The sequence below is a fragment of the Rousettus aegyptiacus genome, unplaced genomic scaffold (genome assembly GCF_014176215.1).
Source record: "Rousettus aegyptiacus isolate mRouAeg1 unplaced genomic scaffold, mRouAeg1.p scaffold_m13_p_4, whole genome shotgun sequence".
Taxonomy (NCBI): Eukaryota; Metazoa; Chordata; class Mammalia; order Chiroptera; family Pteropodidae; genus Rousettus; species Rousettus aegyptiacus.
In genome coordinates this window covers 73,394,490-73,406,975 of record NW_023416307.1, presented here as the reverse complement: position 1 = coordinate 73,406,975, position 12,486 = coordinate 73,394,490, and the positions used below count along the sequence as shown (strand labels likewise).

Genomic DNA, 12,486 nt, shown 5'->3' with positions numbered 1-12,486 from the left:
GTAACAGCCTTGAGGTAGAAAGATCAATTAAAAATAGTCTTTTTTCTAATAAGAAATAGGTCTGGATGGGTGACAAAGCAGATTAGTAATAGAGGGGTCACAGGGATGATGTATTCCTTTTGTTAGATGATACTATGAGACCAAAATCAAACTTGGTAAATTTTCCTGTAAAATTAAGCCCAATTAAAATAGGTGTGTAGCTTTGCTAAGTCATAATCCAAAATGAATGATTAAATCTGTCACAAGAAATGTTTTGGTTTCAGTAACCATTCTTAATCTATTCAATGCATTATTATAAGCAAAATGCTGGAGTTTATACTCATCCCTGTGGACTATAATCTTATCATTTGCATTTATCCTTCCTCTTGAGAACAGTTTTGGTTGCTGTGGTTTTGTTTCTTGTTTGCTTCTTTTCTCTTTTACTTATTCACCATACAGAGTGTTTATCCTTATACTATGTGCTTTTGCTCTGTGCCATCTGTGTATTATTGCCATGTAGCACATGTCTTTGTACAAATCATTAATATAAATATTGAATAAGACCATCCCTAGGACATATGGTTAGAGACTTTCATCATAGTAGATATTGAATCAAACATCTAATCTTTAATTACAGTAGCTTAGCAATATATAAAGCCATGAAGTTATATTATTACATACTGCATAATTCTTTATCTTTTTCATATAAAAACACTACCCTCCCACACATATACAAACTCTTATAATCAAAGTCTCATATTTTCATTTTTATTACAAGATTCAAGAAATTATTTAAAACTAGAACATGAAGAATTGGTCTTTGCTGTTATACATAATGAGGATGGAATTTAGTGCTGCATGAAGAGTAGAGAAAAAACAATGAAAAGAGTAATTAGACTAAGAAATCACTATTAATATCTCAATAGTAATAGAGATATCTTTGTGAAATTATTTTTTATTTTTATTAAACTTCTATTACTTTTTCCAATTTTAATTTTAATTTTAGTAAACCTCTATTACTATCTCAAAAATATTACTTACTTTATCTATTTAGATAGATTATTACCAGACTGAATCAGATTCAATTACTCAGTAGTTGCCAGTCAAGATTTTATGAGAAGGAACGTGCTTTATTGAGAGAAGGCAGGCAAAGACACATGGGAAAGGGTGGAGGGTGGGGGAAGAAAGGGATTGGGGAAGAGTCATTTCCTCAGAGCATCCCATCTCAGAACAAAGGATTGAATTAGTCTTTATTCAGGTAGGTTATTCATAAACATGGAGGTGAGCTTCATCTTTATATATATAGGTGGGGATATTTCTGCACATATACATTTAGAAAATATGTTTATACATACATCACATGTTTAAAATGGCAGAAAATCTCCAACAATGGGAGGAAGTTTTAGTATTATAATGAAGGTATAATGAGAATAGTTTATGAAGAGGTCAGTATAGAGTCTTCCTGGCCATTTTGGCCAGTTCCTGGCAGCTCGAACTGGATTAGCCCCCATGGTTCTATAAATTCCTGAAAAGATAGTTTGGGCATCCATCAATTTCAGGGATGGCATAGGTATGGAAGAATATTTAACTAATTAAGTCTCAGGCCTTATGTTAAACTTTTAGCAAATTACAGGATATGGTTACACAAACCTTATAGCATTCGGAGTGATTTAAGTGGATTTACAGGTTAATCTTACCTGCAAGGCTATATATACAAAACATAAATATACACATGGAGGTATATGTTATATAAATATATGTTTTCAGTATAACATTGGAGGTCCTAGCAAGTGCAATCAGACAAGAGAAAGATATAAAAGGCATCCAAATAAGAAAGGAAGAAATCAAACTGTCACTATTTGTGGATATGATTCTTTATGTAGAAGACCCTAAAGGCTTCATAAGAACACTACTAGAAACAATAAGCAAATACAGTAATTGAAGAGTAGGATGATTATTACCTGTTAATTAGAGTCTGTGACAATGGGAGAGGTAATAAAATTACAGATTTATCTAGAAGGTAAACTAGATAGGACTTAGTGATTGATTAGATAAGGGTTTGATATCTAAGGAAAAGGAGTCAAGAGTAATGAAGATTTCAGACCTTCATAAAAGAAGAAATCATTTGCAGAGACAGGCAATGTTGAGAAAATTACAATATAACAGAATGAGGTGAGAAGATTAAAAGTGGATATATTGATTTGAAGTGCATGTAAGACAACTACATAAAATAAATATTTTAAGTATTTAGACATTATTCTAGAATTCCAAAGAAAATTCAGTAATGGAGTGAGAGTCATTAGGATATAAACGGCTGTTGTAAAGAATTGTCCCAAGAAAATTATGTGGAAAGAGAAGAGTACAGTAAGAATTAAAATAACAACAGGTAAAAAAAAAAAAAGAGTATTTTGAAAAAACTGTACTAGGAGTTATTGCAGATGAAACAAAGACAAGAATGAACTTAGAAATTAAATATCTGACTTACTTTTAAGGGTATTAATCATATTTTTAATATAAAAGGGACATTGGTAATCCACAGAAGTGGTGACAGAGAAGTTACTCAAATTATCACATGTAGTCCCCTATAATCTAATGCATATAAAATATAAGGCATTGAGTGACCATTATTTTCTGCTATAAAATAATTTAATAAAATTAGATAGTATAATAGAATTATTTGGTCACCTCTAAGTGCTAGAAAATCTAGACAAAGAAAATGAGTTTATTGCTTTAAATTACAAGCTCAAAATTCACATAAGAAATCTAAAAGCTTTTATGAATGACCATTAAACAAAATAAAAACAAAAATATAACAACAAAAAACCCTTATCTCCCGTAGCTTAAAGGTATGATTTCTGAAAATGAAATCTGCAGTCTATTCATGGTGTTGGATAACATACAAAGCAAATTTGATTTCGAATTTTACAGAGTTAAAATTTAGGGAAGAAGAAAGACAGTAAAATTTAGGTTGGGGTTGTATGAGAAAAATTGGGTGAAGACGAAGACTTTGAAACCCCAGACTTTGTTTATCATCCTTTGCTACTAGAAGCATCCTTTTCTTTCATGTCTGAAAAGGTTGGTTTCCCTTTGCTTATAGAATATATAGTGGCCTCTGTTGAAATAGCTGCCTTGCAAGGAACTGTTGAACCTAGTACGAACATAACCCTCTTGCAGCTCATCGTTTCTAGATCTATAAGTAGACTCAAGTCCCAATAGTTGACTTAGGGTAAATTATAAAATGTAACTTGTGAGAAGGTGAAATTTATACCAAGAGAATTGCAAAACTTTCGCCAAATTATACTACAAAAACATGGAGAATATACATGAGAATGGGTTATAATAGCATGTGATCTGAGTAGAAGGAAAATAAAAATATATTAGGGTGAATATATTGATATAGACTCATGTAGCACAAATCCTGGATTTAAAATAAGCTTGAGGGGCTAAATATAACTCTCATAGTTGACTGCATGAAACCTGTACTAAAGTTAGCTTATAAAAAAATGCGGTGAATTAACAGAACGTTCATGGTATATTTTTAGAGTCTCAATCATTTAGAGATTACAATACTAGAGTACATTTAACATTTAAGATTGCTTACTACTTATTTCCCTAAGAAGTATCCATAAAACCCTTCATTTCCCATGGATGATATACCCGGGAGAGGAGTGTCAATATCCATATTGAGTTCCATTGGCTTTTCTCCACTGGTCAGTTATACTTCAAACATCAAACTCTGCTTCCCAAATAAATGGACATGATACAATCCTGAGCTTTCTTTATCTGCTGGATCTTTAGTCTTCGAGTCCTACTGCCTTGGAACCTCTCTAAGTCATTTTAACAGATGATATTTTAAATAATTTTATTTAAATGTTCAGTTGCTTACATTGGAAGGCTTGATCTGCTACAAAAACTTGCCATAGCCACAAGAAAACATTTTGTTTAAATTTAATTTACACCTTCACAGTTCACACCTGATATTCACAACAGTAACAAGTATTAGATTTCTCATCTGTAGCATTAGATTTCTCTTATGTACCAGAAAAGTTTGTTTTAGTATAAAAATCCATTCTTATTTATTATATATACCTTAAGTTTGATAACTTAACTTTTATTTTTCCTTTGATTGATATCCAGTGTTTCTATTTTTTCTACTTTCCATTACCATTCTAATAAATTGAATATACCCTCAAAGATAACTACTAATTAACATTTTAATTTATATATTTATAAATTTTTTATATGTATCAAAATTAAAGAAAATTTTTATTCATTCACTTTTACTCACATATCAAACACTTTGTTATCTTATCCTATTTCTTATAACCTTGGTAGTTAAGATGGTAAACCATTCACTAAATTATTTTCCTCTCTCTGCACCATTAACTCATTAGTCTTTCTTTATACTAACACTTGAAAACCTATTTCAAGGCTGAACTTCAAATAAGAACACTTACATTAAAAGATACTAGAATATATATGAATGATAAAAGGAAATTGACTTGTGTAAACAATTAAAGAACTGATAGTTAACTTTATTTTAATATTCTGAGGATAGAGGAACTGAAAAAAGAATCAAATTTGAGAAAGTATCAAAAAGTAGTGTTCATTGTCCAAGTGTAGTAAAAACATATAGATTGGTTGGTTAATATTCATGAAAATTAATTTTTTCTTATCAAACTTGTAATTGTTTTAAATTACTATGCTTCATTCCTAGTTATTCATATTTTAATCTTTGATTATATTCAACATTCAAAGCACTCATCAGGATATTGCAAAAATAATCTTTGAAAACAATAAAAATAAGTTTTTTTTGAATCTTTGAACATTTTTTATTCTATATGCATGTAAAGGCAAAGATTTTATTTAAATATATAGAGAAAAATGTAGTAAGACATTGTGCATCATTGTAACAAAGAATTGGTGTTGCAAATTTTGACATACTGACATATCTTTTTCCAGGACTTTCAAGTTCTACCCTTACATCAATTCTCTTGACTCAGGGGCTTGGTGTCAGTTCTCAATTGTGTTTTCATGTTTATACAATCCAACAACTGAGTTTATTTTAAGCAGTGAAACAGACTTTGTCATTATGTTTGCATTGGATTTCCTGTGGCACCCTGCCCGCTTAGTCATGCAAGTAGAGGGATTACTGGCAATGCAAGAGGTGCCAAGACAAGCTGCTGTGACTTAGGAAGAATCATGTCACATATAATTACCATAATTTATAAAGATCATTCCAGCCTTACTGGTGTTGTTACTGCACACCAATTGGACTGTGCTAGAATGTTTAAGTAAATATTTGCACGCAACCTGAAGTTGTCGAGAATTTCTGCTTCAGTTAGAGCCTTCTTCTTATGAAATATTCAGTGCATGAAATGTCTCCAGTGGTGCAGAGTGGTGGGTTTTCTCTCTGATTTGATTAGCGGTGATGATTCTTTCATGAGCTGTGGATGTCCATCTAGATTAGCATCATCCAGGTTCCTTGGTCTTGTCACGGAAGAAAAGGATTCTGAGGACTTGCTTATGAACAAATGTGTTTAAGGAACCCTTTAATAGTCTACGATATGTTTCAAAATAAGATTTTACACATCATTCAAATAAATTCAAATATGGCCCATTCTAATTGATAATGTGTTATTATAAATCTCAAATCTAATGATGTATTAGAAATACATAAAAGCTCAAGACTTAAAAAGGATACAAATTATGGCATTAATGGGTGGGTGATTATTAAACATATTACACAATTACAAAAGAAGATAAAATTTTATTTCATCAAAATTTGTCAGTTGTAGTAGTTAGTTCTTAGTAATTTGTGATTATTATCTATAATAATCCTGAAATGAAAAGGAACAAACCTGTTAATTGAAATCACAAATATTCTAAATAATAAGTCTAGAGTCAATACAAAATAAACTATATCTTTATCATCTTAAAAAATTATTAAATCCTATATATATGTGTGTATGCTTCCACAAATATAGATAATATGAATATGTTTTTAAGTATATAAAATTATATATAAATGCATATGTTTTTAAATTGCATAAATTTATTTGTAATAGGGTAGAAAATAAAATGTATGTGCATTAATGTGCAAAATAATTTTATTGTCGGATACATTTGTTTTCTTCATTTCTCTGTTTCTCTCACCTTCAAATGAAACTTTATTTACTTAATTAATGGGAGAAGATTTTCACTAAATTTAAGATTTATATTTTTGGACATTTAATTTAATTTATATTTCGTATATTTTTACTTATAAAACAAAAAAATGACCAAAACTGAGAGTATTTGTAAAATAAAACATATTCAATTGTCTAAATAAATTGTTTACCTGATGCTAAATTGTTTATTTAATAAATTCTTCTGAGTTGAACAAATGTTTCCCCTTAGAAGAATGAACAGATTAGTTGCATAAATCATGTATCTAAGATGGTATACTGAGGAATTAAGTGCATTTATTTTTTATATTTATAAAATATATAATTATTGAAATTATGATCTAATTTCGAAAAATTCTAGAAGAAAAATATGGCATAGATGATAGAGGCTTTGTTCATCCCTCCTGCAACCAAATCAAAGTTGTGACAGAAACACAGCAAAAAGTGAGCAAAGTCACCTGGGATCTAAATGAACAGAAGCACTACAACTAAGGAGAGAAATAGGAAATCACCCTGCAATGGTAGAAGGTAGAAGGGGAGGAGACATGAGGCCGTCTAGTCCCGAGTGGCTGAGTGCGAAACAGGCTGTGGCAGCTGCAGACCCCTCTTAAAAGGTTTGTGTCTGTGAGCGGACTTTCACAGTGACAGATCTATTCACTCTGAGCACCAGTGTGAGGTCAGCTGCACAGGGGGCACCAGGGACTTACAGGGGGACAGAATTTACAGGGTTGTCAGAATGAGGGCCAGAGGTAAGGCTTTCTCCTGGGTAGAAGTGCTGGAGGAATACATTGTTTCTCTTTTGAGCCCTCACTTGTCCCAGTGTGCAGACTCATCACTGCCATAGCTGAGACATCATCAAACTCGATAACAGAGGTTGCTGTGCCCAGAGGATTCTCTGAAACCATATGAGAGAACAGAACAGAGATCCAGGAATAATGGAGTCAATCTAACAGATGCAGAGTTCAAAATACTGGTTATAAAGATGCTCAGTGAACTTAGGGGTAGTATAGATGAATTCAGTGAGAACTTTAACAAAGAGATAAAAAGACATAATAAAGGAAGTGGAAATTATAAAAGGGAACCAGTGAGAAATGAAGAACACGTTCTCTGATATAAAAAGTATATTAAATGGAATAAACAAAGTGAATAAAGGAGAGTATCTAAACATCAATATAGAGGATAGGGAAGCCAAGGACACTCAATCAGAACGGAAAGAAAAGAGAAGCCAAGACTATAATAATAATTTAAGGAGCCTATAGGACACTATTAAATGTAAAAATATTCATGTCATAGGAGTACCTGAAAGAAAACGACACTGAAGAGCTATTTAAAAATTAATGATGGAATACTTCCTTAACCCCATGAGGGAAATAGACATATAACCCCTGGAAGCTCAGAGAATCTCAAAAAAGATGAACTCAAAGAGACCCACACCAAGACACATTATAATTAAAACACCAAAGTTTAAATACAAAGAATCTTAAAAGCAGCAAAAAAACCCCACAAAAAACAAAAAAACGACAACAACAACAACAACAAAAACAATTAATTCCTACAAGGGAATACCCGTAAGGCTTGCAGTTAATTTCTCAAAAGAAACATTACAGGACAGAAAGGCTTGGCAGAAAATATTTGACGTGATGAAAACACAGAATCTACAAACAAGAATACTTTATCTAGCAAAGCTATCATTTAGAGTCAAAGGACAGATAAAGAGCTTCCCAGCCAAAAATAAGCTAAAGGAATTTATCAACGCCAAGCCAGTATTACAGGAAATGTTGGAGGGACTTCTTTAAGAAGAAAAAACATGTATCAAAAACAGGAATAAAGAATGACAATGACTACATTCCTATCAACAAGTATCTCATATAGAAAAGAATTAAGTGCTCCAATCAAAAGGTAGAGTGGCTGAATGGCTAAAAAACAAGATTTCTACAAATGCTGCCTACAAGAGCCTTATTTCAGATTAAAAGTTATACACAGACTAAAAGGAAAGTGATGGAAAAAAATATTGTCTTCATAGACCTAGAAGTTATTGCTCTGAATTAAATGTCAGATAAAGACAAATATCACATGATTTCACATACATGTGGAATCTAAAGAAAAAAATAAACAGCAACAACAACAAAAATGGAAGTAAATTCATAGATACAGAGAATATTTTGAAAACTACTAGATAGGAGTGTGTTTGGGAAATGACAGAAAAGTGCAAAGGGATTAGTACAAATGGATAGTTACAAAACAGACATGGAGATGTAAAGTATAGCATAAAGAAAATACTTAACAATGTTGTAATAAATATTTAAGAGAGAAGAGGTATATTAGATTTAGTTGGCCAATCACTTTGTGAGTTATATAGATTTCTAATCATGCTGTACAACCGAAACTAATATATTATTGTACGCCAACTATAATAGAAAAAAACTCATTGAATTGTACAATGTAAATACCAGCAACTAATTGTCTTATATTTCAATAAAGCCAGAGGAGAAAAAAGGTTCTGAAAATTGCTCCCTTTGCCCTATCTTGTAGAAATTTATAAATCTAAATTAATTTAGATTTTTACATTATAATTAAATTAAAATACAACATTCTTCCAAAGTCTGTTTCTTAATTTATTATAAATGATTTCCAAATATTAGCTACAAAAATGTTGTGCTGTACTTACTTACATTAATTTAACATGTGTTTCATTAACACATTTTCATAATAGTAAAAATTCTTAATCTCTTAACATTAGGTAAGCTCTGTATAGACCCAAAGATCCTCCACATGAAGGCAGTTCTAAAGCTCCACCTTAAGTGATACTAAGTGAATAACAATTAACTGCTTGGAGATGATTTTAAACACATTATTAATAGAGATTTTAAAATAATTCAGCCATTTATATAACAATTAAGAAACATAAACTTTTGTAACTTTTAAACACAGGTAACATATTTGTAGTAACTTCATTAATTGAAACATTTTTTTTGTCTCTTTTAAGAAAATGATTATCATCTATATCATCTTTGTCCATATAACAAAGTATATTTTTTAAGGTTTTCGAGACTGTTTTGCATACTTACTTAAAAACATAAACACTAACTTGGAAAACTATAAAGTGAAAGTCATGGATTGTAAGCAAAAATGATATACAGATTATTCAAATTTTGTATTTTTTATTAAACTATATTTCACATACAAAATTATATTATTTTCAACTGTACAACATATTGTTTCAACTTTTAGATATCTTAAGATGTAAACAGCACAATAAGTCTAGTAACCATCTGTCACCACATAAAGTTATAACAATACTATTTACTATGTTCCCTGTGCTTTACACTGCATCCCTAATTATTTTTTTAATGTTATAACTGCAAATTTGTAACTCTTATTCTCCATTACTTTTCCTATGAATCTCTCTAGCCTCTCTCCCTTCTGGCAACCATCACTTTATTCTCTGTAGTATAAGTTTGTTTCTATATGTTCTATTTATTCGATTGTTTTGTTTTTCTTAGAGTCTACGTATAAATTAAATCATACTGTATTTGTCTTTCTCTGTCTGACCTATTTCAGTTAGCATAATAGCCTCTAGTTTCAGTCATGTTAAACCAAATGGCAAAATTCGTTCTTTTTTATTATTGACTAATATGATATATTCACCCCTATGTTCATTGTAGCATTATTTGCAATAGCCAAGATATGGAAGCAACCTAAGTTTCCATTGATAAATGAATGGAAAAAAAAGATGTGGTAATATATACAATGAACTATTTCCAGCAAGTTTTCATACTTTAAAAATATTTGAATTTGATTAAAACTTTGACAAATCTATTATCTTACAATACTATAGATAAGAAGACCATGGAGACTTAGCTAGCTTTTCTGCACTAGATCTCACAGGCTGAAATCAAGGTATGAGTTGCCAGGGCTCTTTCCAGGAGGCTCTGGTGGAGAATCCACATCCTGTTTCATTCAGGTTGTTGGTAGAATTCAGTTCCATTCAGTTGTACGATCAGGGTCTCCATTATCACCAAGGATCATGGTCAACTTATTCAGGCCTCCCACATTACCTGCCTTATGGCCCCAATCATTTTCAAGGCCAGCGATAATGAACCAAGTCTTTCTTGCATTCCAAATCTCTCTGAAACCTTCCTTTTTCTTATCACCCATGCCCCTAGCCTGAGAAAGTTCTCTGCCTTTAAGCATTCATGAGATATTAAGAGCTCTTTGTCCTTATCTAGATAATCCAAGATAAACTTCCCGTTTTAAGGTCCATAACCTTAATTGCATCTACAAAGTCTCTATTGTCATGTAATAAAAACTATTTGCAGGTTTCAACAACTGAGACACTATTACATTTGTGGGGTTTAGGGGTGGGGATGGAGGAGGCATTCTTCTTACCATAGTTAGAAAATATAAAGAATTATTTTACATATGTGATTTTGTGATTTGTTGGTAAATATTGAAAAATTGACTCTCCTAAGGAGAGAAAAAATATCTCTAATTTATAGTATTTGCATATATCTGTTATGTAAATAAATTTAATATGGCAGATATCAAGCTGTCAGTATAGATTCTAACAACTCACAAAATTCTGAAAATTTAATCCAGCTTTTATGGACTGTTATCAGCCATCTCCAACATACTATGATTTTTCTAAAATTTATAAAGCAAAATTCAGAAATCTAATAACAAAATGGAAATTATAGTAATAATGGTAGCAAAATTTTGACATATGTGTGTCAAAACCCAATCAAATAAAGAGAATATATTTTCTGATATTTACCTTTTTAATGCTCATACAAATATATTTTATAGCTAAAAATAATTGGAAAAAAGAACATGAAATATTTACTTCTAGCTAAATTGGCAAAGAGATTATCTCTATATAATAATTATAATATCTCTATTATATATTATGAATAATTGTTCAATACTATTAGAGATACAGGTATGAACAGGAATAATCATGCATATTGTGCACATTTCATTTAAAAAAGTTCAAGTTTGTCATTTAATAGTATTGTAATAACTGGGTAAGGTGACAAATGGTAACTGAACTTATAGTGGGGATTATCTTGTAATGTATATAAACATTAAATTGCAATGATGTATACCTGAAATTAATAGGATATTATTTAAATTTGCATCAATAAAATATAATAAATACAATAAATAAACTAAAAATAGACAACAGATATAATAACATGCCAGATCTATTTATTTTTAAAATTTAACATTTCAGAGTCATTCGATAATCAATTACCTAAACAGATTAGTGAGTGAGCTCCTAACTGAATATAGGTAGTATAAATGAAAAGTACAAGCTTCTTTATCTACTTTTGTCTGTGTAATAAGTTTGTCTGTAAAGAAGAGCCCAATTTATGTTGTGGTATTTTTAAATACCCTGGAATTAGTTTTCTTATTACATATGTGCTAAAAAAATTATATCAACATTTTTATTGAAATGTAGCAGGGCTTTTCTCTAGAGCTGGTTCTGGATCCGTTTGATTTTTGTCTGTTTTACTTGTAGTTACTAATAAGATTAATGTTACAAAATATTATGTGTTCAACATTTTAAAATTTCTAATAAACTATATACAATATATTAAAATATGCACTTGAGTGATCCAAACATGTGCATTTTTTTTTTTTTTTTTTTGGTAAAAGTACTAAACTATAACTCGTTTACACAATCTTTTATTGTAAAGCACTACCTATGAAAGATTCGGTGGCTAGAATGGTTACTTGTTCTCAGTAAACTAAAAAATCAATTCAGTCTGTCATATACTATTTTTAGTTGTACCGCTATTGTTTTTGTGTCTTTTCTCTAATGAGCATATACTACTATTAACAGTAATATAGGATAAATTCATTAGAACATACTTAATTGTGATTATGTACTTATTATTCCCTGAAATTATTTTTGTGTGAATGATCTAAATAAATGTGCAAAGAATGTACTTTTTTTATTGCCAAATTTATTTGATATTTAATAAATGATTATTTTTTTTGGTCTACAGCCATGCTACCCTGAACAAGCCTGATCCCATCTGATCTCGGAAGCTAAGCAAGGCCAAGCCTGGTTAATACTTAGATGGGAGAACACCTAGGAAGACCAGGTGCTGTAGGTATAAAAAAAAAAAATTTTAAACAAGAGATTGTAAGCTGACAAGGTCCTTGAAATCTGTGAGGTCAACCAAGGATTGCCTCACCTAAAAAAATTAAGTTAATTTATAAATGATAACTTTGTCATTCTAAAGTCATGAAAATAAGAATAATATGAAAGAAAATCAATATTTTTATATGTGGTAAATTTTATGTATATGTATTATGAAAATTAAGCTTCAAG

General features: G+C 30.6%; 1 pseudogene; it reads left to right on the top strand.

The window, feature by feature from the left end:
* The first annotated feature begins 12,149 nt into the window (after positions 1 to 12,149).
* LOC118602732 lies at positions 12,150 to 12,268 on the top strand (annotated as a pseudogene).
* The last annotated feature ends 218 nt before the right edge of the window (positions 12,269 to 12,486 follow it).